At 38.5% G+C, this 24,142-nt stretch overlaps 1 long non-coding RNA gene across 1 annotated transcript; it reads right to left on the reverse strand.

The window, feature by feature from the left end:
- Positions 1–24,142, reverse strand: LOC103019662 (uncharacterized). Its single transcript, XR_450756.3, has 4 exons — positions 24,061–24,142; positions 13,143–13,237; positions 12,593–12,712; positions 1–496 (listed from the first exon to the last, which is right to left on the reverse strand). It is a non-coding gene; the product is annotated as an uncharacterized LOC103019662 (long non-coding RNA).

The raw sequence follows: 24,142 nt of genomic DNA on the forward strand, positions 1-24,142 counted from the left end.
TCTTTTTCATATTCTTTTCCATTATGCTTTATTACAGGATATTGAATATAGTTCCCTGTACTATATACAGTAGGACCTTGTTTATCCATTCTATATATAATAGTTTGCATCTGCTAATCCCAAACTCCCAATCCATTCCTCCTCCACTCTTCCTCCCCCTTGACAACCACAAGTCTGTTTTCTATGTCTGTGAGTCTGTTTCTGTTTCGTGGATAAGTTCATTTGGGTCATATTTTAGATTCCACATATAAATGATATATCGTATTTGTCTTTCTCTGTCTTACTTAGTATGATAATCTCTAGGTCCATCCATGTTGCTGCAAACGGCATTATTTCATTCTTTTTTTATGGCTGAGTAGTATTCCATTGTATATACATATACCACATCTTTTTTATCCATTCATCTGTCGACGGACATTGAGGTTGCTTCCATGTCTTGACTATTGTAAATAGTGCATGCACAGTGTTTATTGAAGCGTGTCCTTGGGATCAACATCTGGGGAAGTGGGGGAAAGAAAGCAGGCAGGATTAGACAGAGGGATGTCAAGTTGTCATGCAGGTCCCACAGCTGCCTTAGCCAACCCCACAGAGCTCTCTGGAGCAAGAATGGCCCTTCTGAGTTGTACTAAGTTGTGCTGAGATGGTCAGGGCTTTATACTGCCACATCAGTCAGTCATTGGACCTAGCCACCTCAGGAAGTGGCATGACTTTGGGCGAGGCAGTTCTCTATAGCTGAGGCAGTCTCTGAAGGGGCTGACAGCTGAGAGCATCTGCCAACAGCACGCCCAGCAGCTGGGGCAACAAGCCCTCAGTAAAGGGAGATCTGGTCAGTGTATCATAGAGCCCACCACACTGGCTACAAAAATGGAATATGGTGTAGGTCTTCTGCAACTTGCTTTTCAAAAATGTTAATGATTATTTTCAAACAATTCCAAAGTAGAGAGAATAGTATAATTAACTGCTATATACCCATCATCTAGATACTTCAATTATCAATATTTTGCAACACTTGCTTCATCTATCCCTTTCTCATTTTTGATTTATTACTTTAAAGTTGACTTCACGTCATTTCACCCCTGCATACGTCAATATCCATCTCTAACAAATATGAACATTTTCTTACATAACCTCAATGCCATTTTCATACCTAATAAATTAATAACAATTCCTTGGTCCATTTTTAGATTTCCCTAATTATCTAAAAAAATTCATTTTTATAATCAGCATGTTTCAACTAGAATCTAAATAAGGGGAACACATTATTTTGGTTATGTCTCATTTCTTTTCATCTAAAGCCATTCCTTTTCCCCTTTATCTCCATGCCATTTTCTTGTTGAATAATTAAAAGAATGTGGGCCATTCTTGTTTATTTGCTTCTTAATGGTTCTTTTAACTTGTCCCTCTATCCTCCATGTTTCCTGTAAATCATAAGCTAGCGCTAATGCTTGCTTAGATCCAGGTTCAAAGATCATAGGTAGTGCTGTGTGCTTCATACTGCACCACATCAGAAAGCACACAATTTCTGGTTATTCAACTGTTAGTGATACTAAGACTCCTCAGTAGGTTCAGGTTGTGACTATCTGAGCCCTCCATTGTAAAATTCTCCATCAATCTTTCTTGTAATTGTATCATCCTTTGGTGATCTTTGCCTGAATCAATGATTTGACATTGAGTTGCAAGAGTGATTTTCTAATCCTGGACTTTCCCCTACATTTATCAGCTAAAATTATTTTGTAAAGAAGTGCTATTTGGTTGCCTGAAACATAGTTTATATGGAAAAGATAGGATAAAGCTTAATTCTTTCCCTTTATATTGCCAATTTTCAGAATATAGCGATGAATGTTTTTCACTTTCTCTCTGTAAAATCTCTTCATGAAATCATGATTTTAAAAATATGATCAGTGTGTTTCCATCAATTGCAGTAATTGTTCTTTTGAATGCTATGGTGTCCCATTTTTTACCAAGAAGAGTCTTTTCGTGTTAGCTCCTGTGTCCTTTTGACACAATCCAACTAATTTTTTGAGAACTTACTTGCTTTCTGGAATAACAAGATATCTCAGGCTCATACTGTCCATTTTATTCCCCAGACAAGGAATTAGCCATTTCTCCAAAAAGCTCTGCTTCCTTTTAGTAGGAAATTGTGTTTTTTTTAATAAACTTTTTGTTATGGAATAGTTTTAGATTACAGAAAAAATTGTAGAGATAGTACAGAGAAAAATCTCATATACACCGTACAGTTTCCCCTATTATTAGCATCTTACATTAGTATGGTATATTTGTTACAATTAATGAACCAATATTGCTGCATTATTATTAACTGAAGTCCATACTTTACTCAGATTTCCTTAGCTTTTATGTAATGTCTTTTTCTGTTCCAGGATCCCATCCATGATACCACATTACATTTAGTCAACATGTCTCCTCAGACTTTTCTTGGCTATGACAGTTTCTCAGACTTTCTTTGTGATGACCTTGACAGTTTTAAGGAGTTACGGTCAGATATTTATAGACTGTCCAACAATTGGGATTTGTCTGATGTTTTTCTCATGATTACCCTGGGACTGTGGGGCTTGAGGAGGAAGACCACAGCGGTAAAATGCAGTTCTCATCACATCGTAACAGAAGTTCATGCTGTCAACATGACTTATCACCGATGATGTTAACGTTGATCACTAGGCTGAGGTAATGTTTGTCAGGTTTTTCCACTGTAAAGGTACTCCTCTCCTCCCTCTTCATACTGTACTCTTTGGAAGGAAGTTATTATGCACAACCCACACTTAAGGAGTGGTAAGGTATGTTCCATCTCCTTAAGGGGGAAGTATCTACATAAATTCTTTGGAATTCTTCTGCATAGGAACTTTGTCTATTCTCCTCCATTTATTTATTCATTCAATTATCAGATATTGATTTTATATCCTGGGTGTTTTGGGTTTTTTTAAAATTAATTAATTAATTTATTTATTTTTGGCTGTGTTGGGTCTTCGTTTCTGTGCGAGGGCTTTCTCTAGTTGCGGCGAGCGGGGGCCACTCTTCATCATGGCGCGCGGGCCTCTCACTGTCGCAGCCTCTCTTGTTGCGGAGCACAGGCTCCAGACGCGCAGGCTCAGTAGTTGTGGGTCACAGGCCCAGTTGCTCCGCGGCACGTGGGATCCTCCCAGACCAGGGCTCGAACCCGTGTCCCCTGCATTGGCAGGCAGATTCTCAACAACTGCGCCACCAGGGAAGCCCTATCCTGGATTTTAATCCAATATTACTTTATTTATTTGTGCTCAGATTGCTCCAGCTTTGGCCATTGGGCTCTTCCAGTCCACTCCTATGTCCCTTTGACATAACCCCATCATTGTGGGGTTTCTTGAGCACTTTATTACTTTCTGGCACTACAAGATGCTCCAGGATCATCTTGTATATTTCTTGCCCTAGTCTTTTTTTTTTTTTTTTGGCTGTGTTGGGTCTTTGTTGCTGCGCGTGGGCTTCCTCTGGTTGCGGTGAGCGGGGGCTACTCTTCCTTGCGGTGCGCAGGCTTCTCATTGCAGAGGATTCTCTTGTTGCGGCGGAGCATGGGCTCTAGGCGCGTGGGCTTCAGTAGTTGTGGCGCACGGGCTTAGTTGCTCTGCGGCATGTGGGATCTTCCCGGACCAGGGCTCGAACCCGTGTCCCCTGCATTGGCAGGCGGATTCTTAACCACTGCACCACCAGGGAAGCCCTCTTGCCCTAGTCTTAGAATCAGCCATTTCTCCAAGGAGCTCTGGTTCCTTTTACCAGAGAATGTTATTAGAAATACAAGATAGGTGTGCTTGTTCATATTGGGGTGTGTCATTGCTTCTAGGCACTCTCAGCTGACAGAGAAAGGAAATATATGTATGTATACTAATCTGTATATATACACACATATTTATTAATATTTCTATATGTAACCATTGTATCTATATCAAGCTAAAAATGAGTTCACACTGATGTCTCGAACTCTAATCCATTATCACATGCATCATTTTAGCTTTCTCCTCTTGCTGTCTGTAACCTCCAACTCCAGCACTAAGGAAGAAATCTGGCTCTCACCATTCTCCATCCATTTACCTGATTGTTCAGTTCCAGTATGGATGTATACTGGTTTCGGAATTGTTAACCTGTACCCTTGTGGGAAACAACTTTATTGACTAGAGTACAGTACTTATGTACGACTCCTTTCACTTTTAGTCATACAGACTACACTCATTTCCAAAGTTACTTAGATCAGCACCTTTTCTCCCCATGCTTTTCAAAGAGGTTGGCTCATACATTTGTCATACAGCTAGATCCTTTTATCACATTCTATTCTAGGATTCTCTGACCTCCTAAATGTTCTGAAATGGTTTTTCCAACTTACAATCTTGGTGCTAAGGGAGCTGTTTGCTACTAGCATGTAATTATTTCTAGACCTATTCAGTGAGAACCAGGAAATAATTTTTTTCAAGGCTATCATCTTTCTTTTTATTTTTTTGTTTTTTAATTAATTTATTTATATTTATTTTTGGCTGTGTTGGGTCTTCGTTTCTGTGCGAGGGCTTTCTCCAGTTGCGGCGAGCGGGGGCCACTCTTCATCGCGGTGCGCGGGCCTCTCACTGTTGCGGCCTCTCCCGTTGCAGAGCACAGGCTCCAGACGCGCAGGCTCAGTAGTTGTGGCTCACGGGCCTAGCCGCTCCGCGGCATGTGGGATCTTCCCGGACCGGGGCACGAACCCGTGTCCCCTGCATTGGCAGGCAGATTCTTAACCACTGCGCCACCAGGGAAGCCCCATCTTTCTTTTTTAAAAAAGCTTTATTTAGATATAATAAACCCATTCAATTATATCTAACCCATAAAATTCACCCACTTAAAGTGCACAATTTAATGGTTTTACGTATATTCACAGAGTTGTGCAACCACTGTCACATCAATTTTAGATTATTTTCATCACCCTGCAAAGAAATTCTGTATTCATTAGAAGTCACTCTCCATTTCCCCTAACCACTTCCCATACCCCCTCTCCCTACCAGTCCCAGGCAACCATCAATCTGCTTTATGTATGGATGGGTTTGTCCATTCTGGACATTTTATACAAATGAAATCACACAATATGTGGCTCTTTATGTCTGGTTTCTTTCACTTAGCATAATGTTTTCAAAGTTCATCTATGTTGTAGCATGTATAAGTACTTCATTCCTTTTTATTGTTGAATAATACTCCATAGTAAGGATATACTGCAATTTATTTATTCATTCATCAGTTGATTAACATTTGGGTTGTTTCCACTTTTTGGCTATTACAAATAATGCTGCTATGAACATTTGTGAACTAGCTTTTGCGTGGCCATTTGTTTTCTTTTCTCTTGGGTATATAGCTAGGAGTGGAACTGCTGGGTTATATGGTAACTCTGTGTTTAACATTTTGAGGAACTGCAAAACTGTTTTCCAAAGTGGCTGCACCATTTTACAATCCCACCAGCAATGTATGAGGTTCCAGTTTCTCCACATCCTCAATAGCACTTGTTATTATCTGTGTTTTTTATTATAGCCATCCTAATGTGTGTGATATGGTATTAGACATTTGTTTTTAATCATAGAATCTTCTAGCAACTACGCTCTTTTCCCAACACATATTCTATGGTAGGAAAGTTTATCAGGTAAATTTCATTTAATGGTTACAGTTTATTGTTGATAAGCAGCTCTGAATTAGTAGAAAGAGAATGAAACCTAAATTTAGATATACTTAAGCTCAAGACCTAAGTTTCTGTCTTCTTGTGTGTATAAAATGAAGATAAGAAGAATATCTATCTCACAAGGTTGTTGAATGGATTAAATGAGATAACTTGTGAAAGCTCTCTGTAAACTATAAGGCACTACACAAATTCATTATTCCTAGTGTTGTGGGATGGTAAAAAAGTAAAAGTTTTTCCTTAATGATGCTCCTTTATAAGATGCTGCACTAGACTTTGAGCTCCTAAAGGAGTGAAACCATGTATTAATCTTTGAGTCCCAGACAGTGTCCAGCACATCTTGAGCCTACCACCTTCTCCTTTACTTAAACTCTCAGGGAACACTCAGACCCATAGATAGGAATCATCTGCTTGCTTTTTCCTCAAGATTCACTTTTCTGTTGTCTTCTCAGATCATTAGAATTTCTGCAGGCAGGGGTTCTTCTGGGTTTCCATCTTGTTTGTTTCAGGTCTTGCCTCCCCTCTTGTTTCACCCATTTGGATTTAGCAATTCAGCTTTAGAATGTGGTAACCTAAGCTCTACTTGCCTGGAAACCTGATGGGTCACTGCGTCTGGCTATTGCCCCATGACTCCATACCCTATATCTCACCTCCCTGCCCCGCCTCAACACTTAGGACATTATGAGTTGTACCATCTGGGGAGGGACACTAGACACTCAAGTCCTATCAGTTACCAAATCCTGAAAAATCTGCTTCTAAATCTCTCACGTTGGATTCTTCTCCATTTTCACTGCCATCAGCCTCATTTAGGTTTCATTACCTCTTAGATCTTTTAAAATCATGTCCATCTTCAAGGGACTTTGCTACTAGAACATAGGGTAACTGGAAAGGAAATAAGAGTACTGTAAATTCTGTTTTAAAATAAGATCCCAGTAGTAAACTGAGCCATGGCATGGAGTCACATATACAAAAATCTGGTACAGTGAATTTCAAACAGTAGGTTTACTACTCATTAGTAGGTCGAGAAATCAATTTAGTGAATTGTGGCCAGCATTTAAAAGGTGAAATAGAATAGAATTTTAGGTAGAAAATACCAGATGATATTATGCATAGTAAGAGTATTATTCTGTTTCGGATATATAATATGAATGCAAAATGTATTTTTTACAATGGGTCGATGGTCAAAGGTTGAAAACACTGAACTAGTGGTATTCTATATATTATGTTAAACCTAAATGTTAATCTTGATCTACATTTAACATAAAAAAATATACCAGAGGGCTTCCCTGGTGGCGCAGTGGTTGAGAATCTGCCTGCCGATGAAGGGGACACGGGTTCAAGCCCTGGTCTGGGAGGATCCCACATGCCGCGGAGCATCTAGGCCCGTGAGCCACAATTACTGAGCCTGCGTGTCTGGAGCCTGTGCTCCGCAGCAAGAGAGGCCGCGATAATGAGAGGCCCGCACACCGCGATGAAGAGTGGCCCCCACTTGCCGCAACTAGAGAAAGCCCTCGCTCAGAAACGAAGACCCAACACAGCCATAAATAAATAAATAAATAAATAAATATTTTAAAAAAAATATATATATATACCAGAAGGCCTATAAAGGATTAGAACTCAGATTTCTTGGGTTTGAACTCTCGCTCTAATATATACTTGGTGTCTTTCAGCAACTTACTTATAAACATTTTGTGCCTCAATTTTGTCATCTGTAAAATGTGCATATTTGGCACATAGTAATAAATTAAGAAATAAATATTCTCACATCATTTAGCAATAGAAAATTCCATTTTTCTGACAGTTACCATTCTAAGTTGGGTCATAGGCTTCTCACACATAGGCCCATCGTCTATAGACTAGGCCTATCATCTATAGATTTCAATAAAGACTCTTTGGGCTATCATCTCAGAATCCAAAAGCTACCTACAGATGTTGTTATGAGAAATTATGCTGTCCCTGCAACCTGCTTTTACTTTCACTCTTAGACATTCCCAGATACACCCAACATTCTGACAAGATGTGGATCGTACCATAGCCTGTTCTGTGTCAAATATCGAACATAATTTCTACCAAGTCTTATGCTTGAAGGGTATAAGCTGTATGCCCTCATTTAATACTTGTACTAGTACACATCACTGAGCTGAGGACTTCATTTATACAATACAGGAGAAGTTCAGCAACATTATGCCAGTAACACAAGGATTGACTATATTTCACTGAAGTTAAACAGTTGATGCATTGCTTTTTGAGAACTCCTCTCTTAGTGGTTTTCTAGTAAATGTTTAACAACTAGCTCTCAGAGAGGGAAAAAAGCCCTGATTTGTAGCACTGGCCAGTTTCCATGGTGTAAATTCTTCCCTCATGACCAATTTCAAGCTACCAATGTGATTCTGATCACTAAATACAGAACTGGGAAGAGGTACATACAATCAATTCTCACAAGCCCTTACAAGCAGACCACCGCACACCACCTGCATGTAACTATTTCAAGCTTTTTGCCCAGTGCGTGTGGAAGAATGAAAGCTTTTTTAAATAAAATATTTTTTAATCATCAAATATTTCTTTGCTTTGAAATATCAATTCAATGGAGTTGGTTATGCAAAGAGAAAGATTTATTCTGTAATGAAGATTTTTAAAAATATTTTCTTTTTCTTTAAAAAATCTTTGGCCACACCATGCGGCATGTGGGATCTTAGTTCCCCAACCAGGGATTGAACCCATGCCCCCTGCATTGGGAGCACAGAGTCTTAACCACTAGACTGCCAGGGAGGTCCCTGGAATGAAGATTTTGAGACAATGTGGCTCCAAGGCACTAAACCACTCTGGATAATGTAAAATGTTACAGCTCTCCAGATTGTTCTTTTAAAAGGCTTTCTTTTCTAAATTAGAATTCAGACCAAACAGCCCCTAAAAATGATCTCCTGTTCTTATTAGATAAGGAAATGAGAAGAAGAGATCAGGTGAGTACAGGAAGGCTCTAGAGGCAAGCCTTCCTCACACTGAAAAAGAACTGCCAGGTTGACTGGACTGGGACTGCAGAGCCCAATCTGAACCATCCATCTAAAGACTCCACTAGGTGTTATTACATATGGAATAACCTAGATTTGGGGAAATGCAAGGATGGGGAATTGCAGGGTTCTGGAGGACTGTCCTGGTAGGGCCATTATGGCAAAGCCAACCACACAGAGAGCAGACATTCTGAGTTTCAACTACCCTACAAGGGAACAGAGGAACACCAGAGCCTATACTCTTCACCTTGACACAGTGATGTACTACACAATTTATTCCCACACGAAAAGCATTCTCTAATAAATGGAATACATAGAATAGTAGTTCTGAGTCAAAAGCTGGAGCAGGATAGGTCCAGGTTTAAACTATCATTTTGCCACTTACTAGCTGTGAGAGACCTTGGGCATATTATTTAACTTATCTGAACCTCAGTTTCCTCAACTGAGGAAAAAAGTGAATATAACTGTACCTACCTCCTAGAATTATTTTAAGGATTAAGTTAGATAATACATACAGAGTCCTTAGCCTTGATTAGGTGCTCAAAAATTAGTAATAATGACAATAATAAATAACTCTCAGTCTTACTTTTGGAGGCTAGATACCTGATTTTAAGTAGATATCATGTCTTAGCATTATAATAAATCTCACCCCAGATTTATAATTGTTTCCAGGTAAATTCAGAGCTAAAACTGTCTATGACTGGGCAGGTGTTACACAGGAAACAAAATTTAAACCCTGCATCTGTACAGGATGGCTTAAGTAAGTGGGCTGTATTGATTGTGAGGTTCATCTAAGAGCTGATGTTTAATTTCAAGAGACAATGTCCGTTATTCTGGGGGTGAAGCTGACATGGATCTTTTTTTTTAATTGAAGTACAGTTGATTTACAATGTTTCAGTTGTACAGCAAAGTGATTCAGATATATATATATATTTACAAGATACTGAATATAGCTGACATGGATCTTTAACAGAATCTTCTGGATTCCTATTTGAAATGGTGCCATCATTGGCACCACGGCTTCTGTGGTCACTACGGTGTCATGCTGTCAGCAAACATTAAGGGGACCACCCTACCTCAGAATAGGAAGTCATCTAAATCTAACAAAATCTTTCTTGTCTGTGTTCCCTATCTCAGACTCTTTGCTGTGTATTTAGTCAAAGCTGGTGACACCAGAATATAAACCTTATTTTATTAAACCATCCCCCCAGGGTCCTCTTGGTGCTCTGCACTGAGAGCACTGGCATTCATGAAGAGGAAGCTGAGGATGAACTCTTTGCGTGAAGTCTCCATTTTACACTGATTTTCACTGAACACAAGATGGACTGTTTGCAGCAGGACCACTGGGGACAACAGGCTCTGGATTTTGCGCAACGATTTCTATCTCTGGTCTTTCTGGCATTGATTAAGGTTTCAGGCAAACAGAGGCACTGAGGACCTAGCAACAATCGCTAGGGAGCTTCCTGGTTGCCAGCAACAGTAAATACCACAGAGACACAAAGACTCAACCTTTCACATGCACACAATGAAACCTAGAGCCTGGTTTCTTATTTCAGATACCAGAGTCCTCTAGGTAGAGCACAATAGCTTCTTCTTTCCCTTCTTTATTTAGATTTGTTAAATTTTGTACAGAAATACATACCGCCCAGGAGCCTATATAACCACCTTGTTTCTAAATTTGTCCAAGAACATTTATATTATAACCTCCCTCTTATTACTATCTTTTTTTTACTATTTTGAGGGAGAAATGGAAGGAAATAGTGTTGTATATCTGACTTTGGAATTTTAAATAATGTATGACTTGTTTAATGTGTTTGTAATTGGCAGTCTTCTGTAAGAGTTACAATTGATTTGCACCCTTCTGAAAATATTCAGGAATATTATCTGAAAGCTCTTCTCCAAGTTTACTGTCTAATATGCTTTTAGAAAAGATAGAAGCATACAGAATATGAAATAGAGCACTGGCAATTTAAGGTTTTTTCATGACTCATTTAAGGAAATTGCATAATAGCCTTCCTCGGCCAACCTCACACACTCTTCTCAAATACCTTGCTGTTTTCCTTATTCTATTCCCTCATCCTGGTCTCTTTTTCCATCCTTTCTATGGGCCATTAACTTTTCTCTCTTTTCTCTAAGCCTGTAAACCTCTCTAGGGTACAGTCATGTGGTATGCAAAGTGATGAGGGAAAACTGAACTACCCCCTAGCTTGCTAGTCTGTCTCCTGGCAACTGTATGATATGTTGCTTAGTAACACGAAGGGTGAGAGTGAAGTCTCTCTTACATACCTAAAAATACTGAAATCATTTAAAAATATTAATACTGGGCTTATTTAGTAAAGTATGCTAAATCCAGAGACAATCTTACCATGAGGAGGGACTTATTTCAGGGCATGCTACCTTGAGTAAACCTCTACATCTCTTATAATCTGTATACTAAATAACAGGTTGCTGTTCTTATAAATAGATGAAGAAAAAAACCCGCAGCCTTTTCTAATCCTTTCTCTTCAACACGTGCATAATCAATGTTTAAGGGGAATAGAGAAATGATCTTTTAGGCTGAGCAGCCTTTCCTCTCTTCTGCACATGCATAATTGATTTTTAAATCTAAAGGAAGATGGAGAAATGTTTCTCAAAACCTTTTGCAGCTGGACATCACTGGGAGTTGCGCCTTTCAGGATTACGACTGTCTGGAGAGTAATTCTCCGTCAATTTATCCAGGGGTTATCAGAATTTAGAAGTAACTGAATCACACTACTCCAAAGCATTAAAACTCTTTAGTTCCAAGCAGTAAATTATTAATTCTAAGAGAATACTATTTACTGAATTAGACCTACTGCATCAGACTTCAATGCAGGAAATGGAATCAGTATTTTTAACTAGCACCCTAGTTACTTCAGCACAGTTAGGAAACACTGGTGTAGTGGATGATTCCAACATGTTACAAAGGGTTATCTTCTACTATTTTGGCTCATGGATTTATACATGTAATGCTTAAAGAGGAAGCTTCAAAGACCAATTCCTAAATATTCTGCCACATCCTCCCCTTGAGCTAAGCCCTTTGGCTAATAAAATTGGTCAAGCTTTAGATGATTAGTCATTTGTTCATCCTGCAAATATTTATTAAGATAATTTTGAAATATAATTGACAGAATTTAGTGATTAGTTGGGATTAACTTAAATCAGTTAATAATACATATAAAGTGCTAAGAATAGCGCCTGGCACATAGTAAATATTATATGAAGTTATTATTATTTTAATCTCACTTGATAGAGTAGAAAGATGGTGACAATGAACTGATATTGAGAATAGAATAATTGAGAGTATAGAATACTGAGGAGAGTAATGGAGAAAAATAACTAATTTCACTTAGATATATTGAATTTGAGATGCCTGCTGGTCATCCAGGGGGATAAAAACCAGTAAGAAATATAAGTCTCAAAGATGGGGGCATGTTGTATAAGACTTTTAAAAAATAAATTCTTACTTTTTGTGTGGCTAGCTCTACGTAAAAATGGACCAGTTATAATTCATCAGTATTTTACTTCTAACAATATCAATGCATCTATAAACAATTTTGGAGGCAATAAAAATTTTTTCTCACTAGTAAATCAGTCTCACCCTGATTTCTCTATAACATGGAATTAATTAAGACAAGGACTTGAGAGGAAAAAAAGAGAAACGCACATTTGGATGGTTGGGGGAAGGGACTCTGGAGCTTTTTTTGATTGCTATTAAATCCCTGTAGACAGTACACCATGGCAACCTTCCCAGTCTGACACCTAATTTCCATCTGCTTTGAGGTAGAGGGGCAGGACTGAGGCAGTTCAATGTGCATTCTTGTGAGTGTACGTAATTTGGGTTAATGAAATGCAACTAAATTATAAATTGTGTTTCATGGAAAACTGAGATTACCTACTGTCTTTTACACTTCTTTCTCTTTCTTCTCTTCTCAGGATGCCTTTGAGCCTCTTCAAGTTTTGTCCCCTTTTTCCAAATGTCAGATTCCATCAGTAGACTTGGGTAAAGCACCTCCTCAATGTACCAGAGCAAAATTACAAATTAAAATGTGTATCTCAGTACATAAATATTTTGTTAAAAACAGTGGTTCAGTAAATGACTGAACATCAGTGAGTGACCTCAAAACATTGCACTACAATACCAGAGATATATTTTTCATATTACAGAGTACAGGTGTTTAATGTGTTATTTTATAAGTCTTACTTCTGGAACAGAAATTCATTAATATTTACCTCTGCTATACTACACATAAACGTCCTTCCCAAAACAGATGAAACTCAGGTACCAGAATCACCACAGATAATTTTCTTAACCACCATTATCCAGAAAAAAACTATTATTTAGTAATAGTGCATTTGTTGCCCAGAGGTTGAAAAAGTGAATGTTAAGCTTTAAATAAAACTCTGAATTCAGGTGTAGGGTCATATTCTTACCTAGACCTTACCATTGAAATTTTGCCAAGGGGACTGCAGCAGATAGTTTTTAAAGGCCATACTTAGTGAGAGCCAATTCACTCAATACCTTGATCAGTGCTGAACCCTAAAATAAAGATAAATGTAAAAAAAAAAAGATAAATGTAAATTCAGCATGTCAGCATAATCATATTCACCTCCTTGCTTAAGTTTAGAATTTGAGGTGTGTTTTTGTTGTGGAATTCAAGGGAAACTTAGTTGTTTGAATTTATCCATTTACAATCAAACCTACATGAGGAAGGCAGCATGAGGTGGACAGGTATGGTCATTTCAAAAGGATGCAGAGGCAGTGTACACCATAGTGGGATGAAGTGGGGAAATGTGACACAGTTCTTTGTGTGTGAAAGCTCCTGCACTGACCTTTCTCTCACAGCACTCAACACAGTTTCCATTCTTGGGACCTTGAACTCCTCTGGGCCAGAAAACATGTTTTATGTCTTTTGGCCAAGCCCTTGCTGTATACTTATTTCCTTGTAGCTAAATCCAACGAACACTCTACTGTCCTTATTAACAACCCCTCTACAGTATTTGTTGTTACTCAGCACTCTATCCTGACACTGTCCTTCCTTTGTTTCTATAACATCAATGTCTTCTGCTTTTTCTCCTCCTTCTTGGCCAGTGCATCTGTGTGTCCTTTTCTGACACTGCTTTCTCTTGAAGTCCTTTACTGTTTTTTATTTATTTATTTATTTATTTATTTATTTAATTTTTTGGCTGCGTTGGGTCTTTGTTGCTGCACGCGGGCTTCCTCTAGTTGCGGCGAGTGGGGACTACTCTTCATTGCGGTGCGCGGGCTTCTCATTGCGGTGGCTTCTCATGTTGCAGAGCACGGGCTCTAGGCGCTCGGGCTCAGTAGTTGTGGCGCACAGACTTAGTTACTTAGCTGCTCCACAGCATGTAGGATCTTCCCGGACCAGGGCTCAAACCCGTGTCCCCTGCACTGGCAGGCGGATTCCTAACTACTGCGCCACCAGGAAAGTTTCTGTTTTTAATTTACTAAGTCTATTCCCAAATCGGGTAAGTCAAACTCCAAAATATCCACCAAATCCATCACTTTCCTTCCAACCACTCTCTTTCCCTCTATCCCCATGACTTTCATCATAAAACCTGGATGATTGCAATAGCCTCCTAATTAGTCTCCTTGTCTTCCATCTCAAATGCTTCCAATTCATTCTTTAAATCCATAATGGTCTTTCTAATCTGGTCTAAATTATGACAAAAAGGAGAATTAAGCCCAAGGCTGCCTGGCTCTGGAGGCAGTAGCCCCATGCTTCATTCCTTGCTGCTCCTCATTCCTACATATCACCAGCTCCTCTAGATTCAACCTTCCATATATTTCCCAAATATATCCACTGTTTTCCATTGCCACTACCACTTCCTTAAATTAGTGTTATCATCAACTAACCAGCCACCTTCTAACCAGTCTCCCTGCCTCGTGTTCCTCCATCCCCAACTTTGTTCTATCTATTCTCTCTGCACAGAGCAGTCAGGATCTTGCTGAAATGCAAAGTTCATTATTCCTCTTTCCTTTAATGGCTCTCATTGAGTTTGGAATAAGGTCCTTTCATAATCAGGTCTTTGCATAATCCTCCACACTAGTACTCCCCAATCGCCTTATACTTTATGTAACAAACCACTTCCAGTTTCCGAAACTCACCCAGTTGTCTGCGTATTTCCATGTGGACTCTCCTCCGCATTTGTACCTACTACTCCTATTCATTTTTCAAGACAGCCCCAAGTATCACCTCTTCCAGGAAGCCTTCCTGCATCCTCTACACCACACCACCCCCCAAAGACCTGGAGATTATAAGTAATACATATCTCTTTGCACAGGATCATGCCATGCCTCTTCCTTGGGACTTATCAGAATGCATTATGTCCAGTTAAATCTTAGCCAAACAAGCACCTATTAATACCCTAGACTATGCTTGGCCCAATATATGCACCTTAGAAGGCAATCAATATGTTTCCAGAAAGAAAACAAATGAATAAAGATGTGAAGCCTACAGGGTTGTTCATCCATATGAGTTAATCACTTGGGTTAAAAAATATTTTAATAATTTAGAAAATGATTAAGTTGGAATACATATGAGCTAGAAAGAAAGGAGGCTTTCCATATATATATGGTACCTTGATTTATGACAAAGGTGTCACTGCAGTCTAGTGGGAAAAGGATGGTCTTCTACATAAATAGTGCTGGGTCAACCGTTATCCATAAGGAGAAAAAAATAAATCTTAATCCCTACATTGCACCATACACACATAAAAATATCAATTTCCATGTGTATTGTGGAACTATATAAAAGGTTGAACAATAAATCCTTTAGGAGAGTATGTTAATGACCTTGTGGGTAGGCAAAGATTTCTTAATTATAACTCAAAAAATGCTAACAGTAAAGAAAAAATGGTAAATTGAACTACATTAAAATTAAGAACATCTGCTCATCAAATGACATCATTAAGAGAGTGAAAAGGGAAGGTACAGAGTGGGAAAAGATTTTCTTTTTCAATCTGTAAATCCAACAAAGGACTCTTATTCATAATATATAATGTATTCCTACCAACGCTTAAGATTGGTAAAAACAGGCAATCCATGAGAAAACATGAGAAAGACTTGAACAGGCATTTCAGCAAAGAGGATATCCAGATAAAAAAATAAATAAACAAATGAAAAGGTGTCAACCTCATTAGTTAAAAATTAAAGTCACGGGACTTCCTTGGTGGTCCAGTGGCTGAGAATACATCTTGCAATGTAGGGGACCCCAGTTTGATCCCTGGTTGGGGAACTAAGATCCCACATGCCGTGGGGCAACTGAGCCCACGTGCCACAACTAGAGAGAAGCCCATGCAACCGTGACGAAGAGCCCGTGTGCCGCAACTAAGACCCAATGCAGCCAATAAATAAATAAATAAATATTAAAAAACCTTTAAGTCACAATGTGATAGATATACTATAAACTCTCCTAATGGCTACAGTGAAGGAGGATGAGGAATAACCAGAACTCTCCCATACTACTAGTGGGAGTGTACATAACCACAACCACTCTGGAAAAATTAACATTTTTTTCTACTAAACTGAACATATACATGCCTTATTACCCTACAATTCCACTCCTAGGAATTGAAATTCCTAGCAGCAGAAATGCAAACAGCAGAAATTTGTAAATATATTCACCCAAACACATGTACAAGAATGCTAATAGCAATGCCATTTGTAATAGCAAAAAACAATGCAGATATCCATTAACATTGGGAAATAGATAAATAAATTATAGTATATTCATACAATGGGGTACTACATAGAAATGAGAACAATTTACAATTGCATTCAATGGTATGAGTAAATTTCACAAACATAACATTGAATAAAAGAACCCACATATAAAAGAGTATATTCCACTTATACAAACTTCAAAAACAGGCAAAACAAATCCATTGTGCTAAAAGTCAGTGGGGATTACTGAGAGTAGATAGTGACAGGGTAGGGGAACCAGAGGGAGGCCTCTCAGATAGTTCTGTTACTTGATCTGCATACTGGTTACACTAGTAATCATAAGTTTGCAAAACTGTACATTTATGATTGGTGAAAATTTATGTACGTATGTTATCCTTCAATAAAAAGTTTTCAAAATAAAGAATAAAAAAGAAAGAAAGGCTCTTCACTTGGTGAACATAACTGTACCTGTGTTGCCCATTCAACAGCACAACTTGAAATTCTGGGTTACACTTGGAGAATTCTATTCTTATACCACACCACTGGCACATAATGCTGTTGTCATTAGGTTCCAAATATACATTGTCACACCTCTGATGCTGACCTCTCTCTGAGCAGTGCCAATCTCAGATTCCCAGTGGCCTCTACGACTTCTCCACTCAATCCACCTATCACCTCAAACAGTATAACATTCAACTTGTAAGATCACATTGACTGATGGGTCCTGCCCTTAATACCCTCCCCAAAACACACACACAAACGCATTTCCTGCTTAGACATGTATTCCTTCTCAACTTCCCTATTTCTGTAAAAAGCAGCACTACCATTTCATTCTCTTAGTTCTCCAGGCTCAAAACTTTAAGGGTTAATTTTGACTCTTTCCTTTTTACCTCATGTCTAACCAATCACCAGTGGGATTCTTCCTTTGGATGGTCTCTTCTATTATTACCTTCTACCCATTCTTACTGTAATTACAATGGTTTGACACCTTCTGCTTAGATTATTACCATAACCTCCTTATTGATCCACTTATCCCCAGTCTCTTTCCCTGCTCCACTTACCTGTCAGATTAATTTTACAAAAATGCTGTTCCTTTCCCTCCACTCTTTTCTATAAGAATATAAAGGCTTCACACAGTCTATGTGTGTGAACTCAGCCCAAACTCCTTCTTCAGACTGGGGTTCAAAATGCTCCACTCTCCTCATATAACACATCACCCACAATTCTCTTTTTTTTTTTTTTTAATTTTATTTATTTATTTATTTATTTTTGGCTGTGTTGGGTCTTCGTTTCTGTGCGAGGGCTTTCTCTAGTTGCGGCAAGCGGGGGCCACTCTTCATCGCGGTGCGCGGGCCTCTCACTATCGTGGCCTCTCTTGTTGCGGAGCACAGGCTCCAGACGCGCAGGCTCAGTAATTGTGGCTCACGGGCCTAGTTGCTCCGCGGCATGTGGGATCTTCCCAGACCAGCGCTCGAACCCGTGTCCCCTGCATTGGCAGGCAGACTCTCAACCACTGCGCCACCAGGGAAGCCCACCCACAATTCTCTTGCATGCCCTAATCAAGTCAATTTCTTTGCCCTCCCTTATACAGGCACCATATCATCATCATACTATGTCTTTGCTAATATTATTTTCCCTATTTAAAGTACTCACTCTGGGCTTCCCTAGTGGTGCAGTGGTTAAGAATCTACCTGCCAACGCAGGGGACACGGGTTTGAGCCCTGGGCCGGGAAGATCCCACATGCCGTGGAGCAACTAAGCCCATGCGCCACAACTACTGAGCCTGCACTCTAGAGCCCACGAGCCAAAACTACTGAGCCTGCATGCCACAACTACTGAAACCCGCACACCTAGAGCTCGTGCTCCACAGCAAGAGAAGCCACTGCAATGAGAAGCCCACACACCGCAACGAAGAGTAGCCCCCACTCACCGCAACTAGAGAAAGCCCGTGCGCAGCAACGAAGACCCAACGCAGCCAAAAATAAATAAATAAAATAAATAAAGTTTTAAAATAAAATAAAATAATAAAGTACTCACTCTACTCCCAACCCATTCAGTTAAAAGCCACCATTCCCAATAAAGGTTTTCACGATAAACCATAGATCATAATATAAAGACTTTTTCCTCCCTCTTAAATTTCTATAACTTTCCACTTAAGGCAGTACAGAATAAATTGTGAAGTAGATAAAATTTGTCTTCAGCATTCACAATTTCTTCTTTTTATATCCTTTAAAATTTTATTAAGAAATTTTCAAACATACTCAGAAATAGAGAAAAAGTATAATGAACTCCATATACTCATTATTAAAACTCAACAACTATCAAGATTTTTGCCACAATCTTTTATCTATCATCGTTTCCCTTTTTCTTTGCTGAAGTATTTTAAAGCAAATTTTAGACCTTATTTCATTTAACCTACCACTTCTGCATGCAACTCTAAAAATTATGGAAATTTTCTTACATAACCACACTATCATTATCACACTTAATAAAATTAATAATAATTTATTGGTATTATCTAATAACTAGTCCATATTCAAATTTCCCTGGTTATCTTCAAAATGTTTTACATTGGTTTGTTTGAATCAGGATCCAAACAACATCTGCTGTTACATTTAGTAGTTAGTCTCCAAAATCTCTTCTAACCTAGAGCTGTCCCCCTTTCCCACCTTTTCCACCCATCCCACCATTGACTTGTTGCAGAAACAAGATAATTTGTGCTGTAGAATGTCCTACACTCTGCAGTTGTCTGTTTTCCTCCTCGTGATGTCATCTGACTTCACGGAAGTTGAAGTTGTCAGACTAAATGGAAGTTGGCTCTAAAGGCTTAATTAGATTCAGCACAACTGTTTCTGCTAGATCACTTCATAGGTGATGCTGTGTACTTCCTACTGGATCACATCTTAGGTTCACAGGGTGTGATTGTCCCACTTTTAGTGATGCTATGATTGACTAGTGAGTTCAGACGGCAACAGCCTATCCTTCCATTAAAACATTCCCCATCAATATTTTATCTGAGTTTTCATCCACTGATAATCTTTGCCTAAATAAATTATTTCATTAGAGGATATAAAGGGTGATTTTTCTAACTCTATTATTACTTCCACATTTACAAGCTGGCATTATTCTGCAAAGAATGATTTTCTCTGGTTAACTAGGGCCATTTGGTCACCTTGAAATACAATTTGTACAGGAAATGCAGGACAAATGCTCAATTCTTTATTTGACTATATGATTGCCAGTGTATAGAATATGCAGTTGGTGCCCTAGTTATTTCCAATGGTGCAATGGTATCAGATGATTATTTTTAATTCACTTTTATCTTTTTTTAATTTTCTTTTGCTTTGTGGGGATAACTTTATGAACTCATGAGTTTATACTGTTAAAATTAACATATTATAACTGTATTACGACATGATCAGTGATATGTATTACAATAAGATCACTCCAGCTATTGTATGGAGACTGAACTGGACAGGGGTAAGAGTGAGTGAATGTAGAGGAAATCTAGAAGGGCACTGAGGTTTTCTGGGCAAGGGATGATGTACTTATTAGAGTGGAGGCAATAGAGATGAAGAGAAAAGAATAATATTTGAGAGATATTTAGGAGGTAGACTTGACAGGACTTAATAATTAATTCTATGGTGTTCAGAAAAGGAGATGGAGATGTCAAGAGTAATTCTTGTTTCTGATTTGAGAAAACAGATGTGTGCTGCTTTATTTACTGAGCAACAGAAACTTGTAGGAGGTGCATATTTGTGAGACGATAACTAGTTCAATTTGGGATACATGTGAGAAACCCAGCCAGAGATTGGAAGTTTACTATAAGATCTGGATCTAAAAGATGTCAAGCAAGACAGGAATAAAGACACAGATGTAGAGAATGGACTTGAGGACACAGGAGGGGGAAGGGTAAGCTGGGACGAAGTGAGAGAGTAGCACTGACATATATACACTACCAAATGTAAAATAGATAGCTAGTGGGAAGCAGCTGCATAGCACAGGGAGATCAGCTCGGTGCTTTGTGACCACCTAGAGGGGTGGGATAGGGAGGGTGGGAGGGAGACGCAAGAGGGAGTATATATATATATATATATATATATACATATAGCTGATTCACTTTGTTATACAGCAGAAACTAACACAACATTGTAAAGCAATTACACTCCAATAAAGATGTTTTAAAAAATTAAAAAAAAAAAAAAAAAAGAAGATGTCAAGGAGCCATTGGCATACAGAAAGGATCTGCAGCGTTGGGAATGAACACACTTACTAGACACTAGGGTAAGATTCATAGAATAAAATTAGGAAAAAGTCTAGGACCGAACCTTGAGGAACTCCAACATTTAAAGATTAGGAGAAGAGGAAGAACCAGCAGAAGCTGAGAAGAAACAAAAAAGTAGGAGTGAAACACAGAAAATAGAGAATTTTTGAAGCCAAGGGCACAAAACGTCTCAAGAAAGAGATAACAGTCAACTGTGACAAAGCTTATCACAGGTCAACAAGAACCAAAAAGTGTCCGATGGATTTAGCAACAAATGGAGAGGGCATTTGGTTTCAAGAAGTGGTAGGAGCAGAATCCAGACTGAAATGTATTTAGGGATAAATAGGAGGTGAAGAAGTAGAAAAATTGTTAGACAACTCCCTTGTTTCCTACATAAGTTATGATACATGGGGTCATGCAATGGATTCTACAAGGCTCCTCCCCATACACACACAGAAACACATGCCATTCTCAAAACTATGTACTTGTACTTCTTTTATTTCTTCGATTGGACCAGAAGATTCTAGAGAAAAGAGACCACATTACTACCTCTGAATTCTCCATGCTACACTGGATGGTCCAGGGCTTATTGCAGACAGCAAGTAAATGCTTATTGAATAAGCAAGGTAAGATACTTTATTAAATACCTTTAAATTATTAACCATGATAATAGTTATGAAAATATGCACAGACAGAAATCATTCATTTAATTCAACAAACATGTATATGATGTCTACAATATGCTAGGCAATCTGTGACTAGGATTCACATTTTAATGGAGAGGAGATGTAGACACCCAAATAAATAATTTAAATTCCACAAATACTATGAAAGAAAAAATGTTTTATACTAATTTTACTGTGGACAAGAAAGAATACATTAGTAGAATATTTATACATGTATACTGATGTAAGTTAAAGAATTTGGCAGTAAATATAAAAAAATGATCTAGTAGGACTTCCCTGGTGGTGCAGTGGTTAAGAATCCGCTTGCCAATACAGGGGACACAGGTTCGATCCCTGGTCCAGGAAGATCCCACAGGCCGCAGAGCAACTAAGCCCGTGCGACACAACTACTGAGCCTGCACTCTAGAGCCCGCGAGCCACAACTACTGAAGCTCACCTGCCTATAGCCCATGCTCCGCAACAAGAGAAGCCACTGCAATGAGAAGCCTTTGCACCTCAACGAAAAGTAACCCCTGCTCGCTGCAACTAGAGAAAGCTCGCACACAGCAACTAAGACCCAACGCAGCCAAAAATAAATAAAATTAAAAAACAAAATGATCTAGTAAAAAAAATTTTTTTTGCTTCCCATAGCTTGTATGCTATTAAGTCAGATAATCAGGAACAAAAAGAATAGATTATTATTTCCCCTCCTCTCCCACTTATATATTTAAGATTAACAGTGCTCACATAGTCTATTTCTGACCTAGATCTTATTGTTACTTATGTCCAAGAGGAGGGAAAAAAATCCTAATTTTCATGAATGCTTCTGAGATAGAATTACAAAGAATCAATTGCATGAACCCTCCTCTCTTTTATTTAATCCTCTGTAAATTGCAATAAAGAACTGAGACTATTGGGGAAATGACATATTGCTTTCGAATTGTAAAGAAAATAAAATTCAAGACTGTGCCTCTCATTCCAGAAAAGGAGATTTGTACACTTTACCATGGTCCAGTTGTGTGTAATTTATTTCTTTATTAAACTTTTGAAAGAAGTATTTTCAATGAGCTACTTATTAATCCTTATACTTCCCTATGCCATTTAATTCTTACTTTTGTTAAGTGTATTTCCTGGTTCAGTAAAAAGTATTCAAGTCATCCTTAACCCTTCTGTCTCTTTACTGAAATATACTTTTATTTGCTAAAGGGATAGACACAAGATAATGAAGATTATTTTTCCTGTAAAATATGCAAGAAATAGATAAAATTATTTGTGTGTCGGGTCTCATTTTTTTGTAGGGATGACTACTGCAGCAAATTTGAACAAGTAAAGCAGAGCTGTGGCTGGCAGGCTAGAAAAATCCATGGTCGCCACTGTCACACCACAACCTGCAGCAGCTGTCTCAAGTCCCTCCCTCCCACGCCCAAGCACTGCCTGCCAGCCCAGCAGGAATGAATGGGCTCTGCAGAGCACTATAAATGGTGCTGTAGACGCTGAAAATCTGTTGCTAAAAACCAAAAGGAAAAATTATCCACCAAAATACAAATTTTCAACTTCGGTGGCAATAACCAACTTCTTTACCTATGAAATTTCATTAGCAACGTCAAATGGTACCCAGTCAGAGTCATATTCTGCATACCACATCTTTGTTGGTAATGGAACCTTTCTAAATAGCAAAAGAATGTTACTGCAATCCATTTCCTAGGGCTGAAAGCAAAGCCTTTTGTCCCAAGAGGCAATTGAGCAACCACCAGAGTCTCTAGTTGAATAGCAACAGTATGAGGCTGGCTACAATTCCCACAGTTAAAAGCCCAATCTTAGAGGAGGAGAATTTACTGAATTCACATAAGAGCTACATAAAAAAGAAATGCAGTTATTGAGCTGACATCTACACGGTCATCTGTGGAAGGAGACAATATTACAAAACGGTTTTCTTTTTTACACTATACAGCTTTCCTCCTTTTTAATTTTCTCTTTCCGGAAGAGAGAACAATGCAGAATATAACTGCATGCACAGGTAGTACTAGCTTCTGAACTCAGTTCTTTCTCTTTGTATTTTCTCAGTTCTTTATTAGGAAAGATGATTCATTTTAAGGAACAATACATTACATAAAATATATTACATAGACTTCTGGTAAAGGAATATTTCTAGCAGACTAAGTAAGGTATGTTCATTAGATCTTAATTATCTTCATGTTAGAACTACTTGTGTGCTTCCATATTTAGTATGATTATTCTTTCCATCTTCTGTTTTTGTTTAACTATTAGGGAGAGGGTTGCGAAAGGTCTGAAAATAAATTACTTGAACCTGAGAAACCATTTTGGATGGTCCTATTATTGAATCTTATTTAATTAAAAAAAATTACATTTACCCAAGCCATTTTAAGCAACATTCCCATCTTCTCTTCTACTTTATTTTTAAAGCAATTAGATGTTGAATCCTCACCGAATGCAGTTTAGTATACTTTGAGGGAGAGGCTGGGAATAATTTTCCATTAAATATCTCATCGCAAATTCTGCGATTACATGTTGGGGAAAAAAACTCTTACATTGGTAATTTTAACTGTAGTTTGAGGTTTAAACAATATAAAATCATCCAACTCCAGTTCTCTTTCTTCCCTCCCCTCACCCCTTCCCAACCCCACCCCATAATGGATGTTCGGCTGACTGTTTTTGCACGGTCTCTTTGTCTGAGGGATGCAAACAGTCTATGGATGCTAGGGAAAAAGGGGTGGGTGAGAGATTACCTCATCCCATGTCGCTTGCACCAATCACCACTCTTCTGTCGTGGCTTCTCTGGGCAGATTGAGGGGTCTGGACCAACAGGAA

The sequence above is a fragment of the Balaenoptera acutorostrata genome, chromosome 11 (assembly GCF_949987535.1).
Source record: "Balaenoptera acutorostrata chromosome 11, mBalAcu1.1, whole genome shotgun sequence".
NCBI lineage: Eukaryota > Metazoa > Chordata > Mammalia > Artiodactyla > Balaenopteridae > Balaenoptera > Balaenoptera acutorostrata.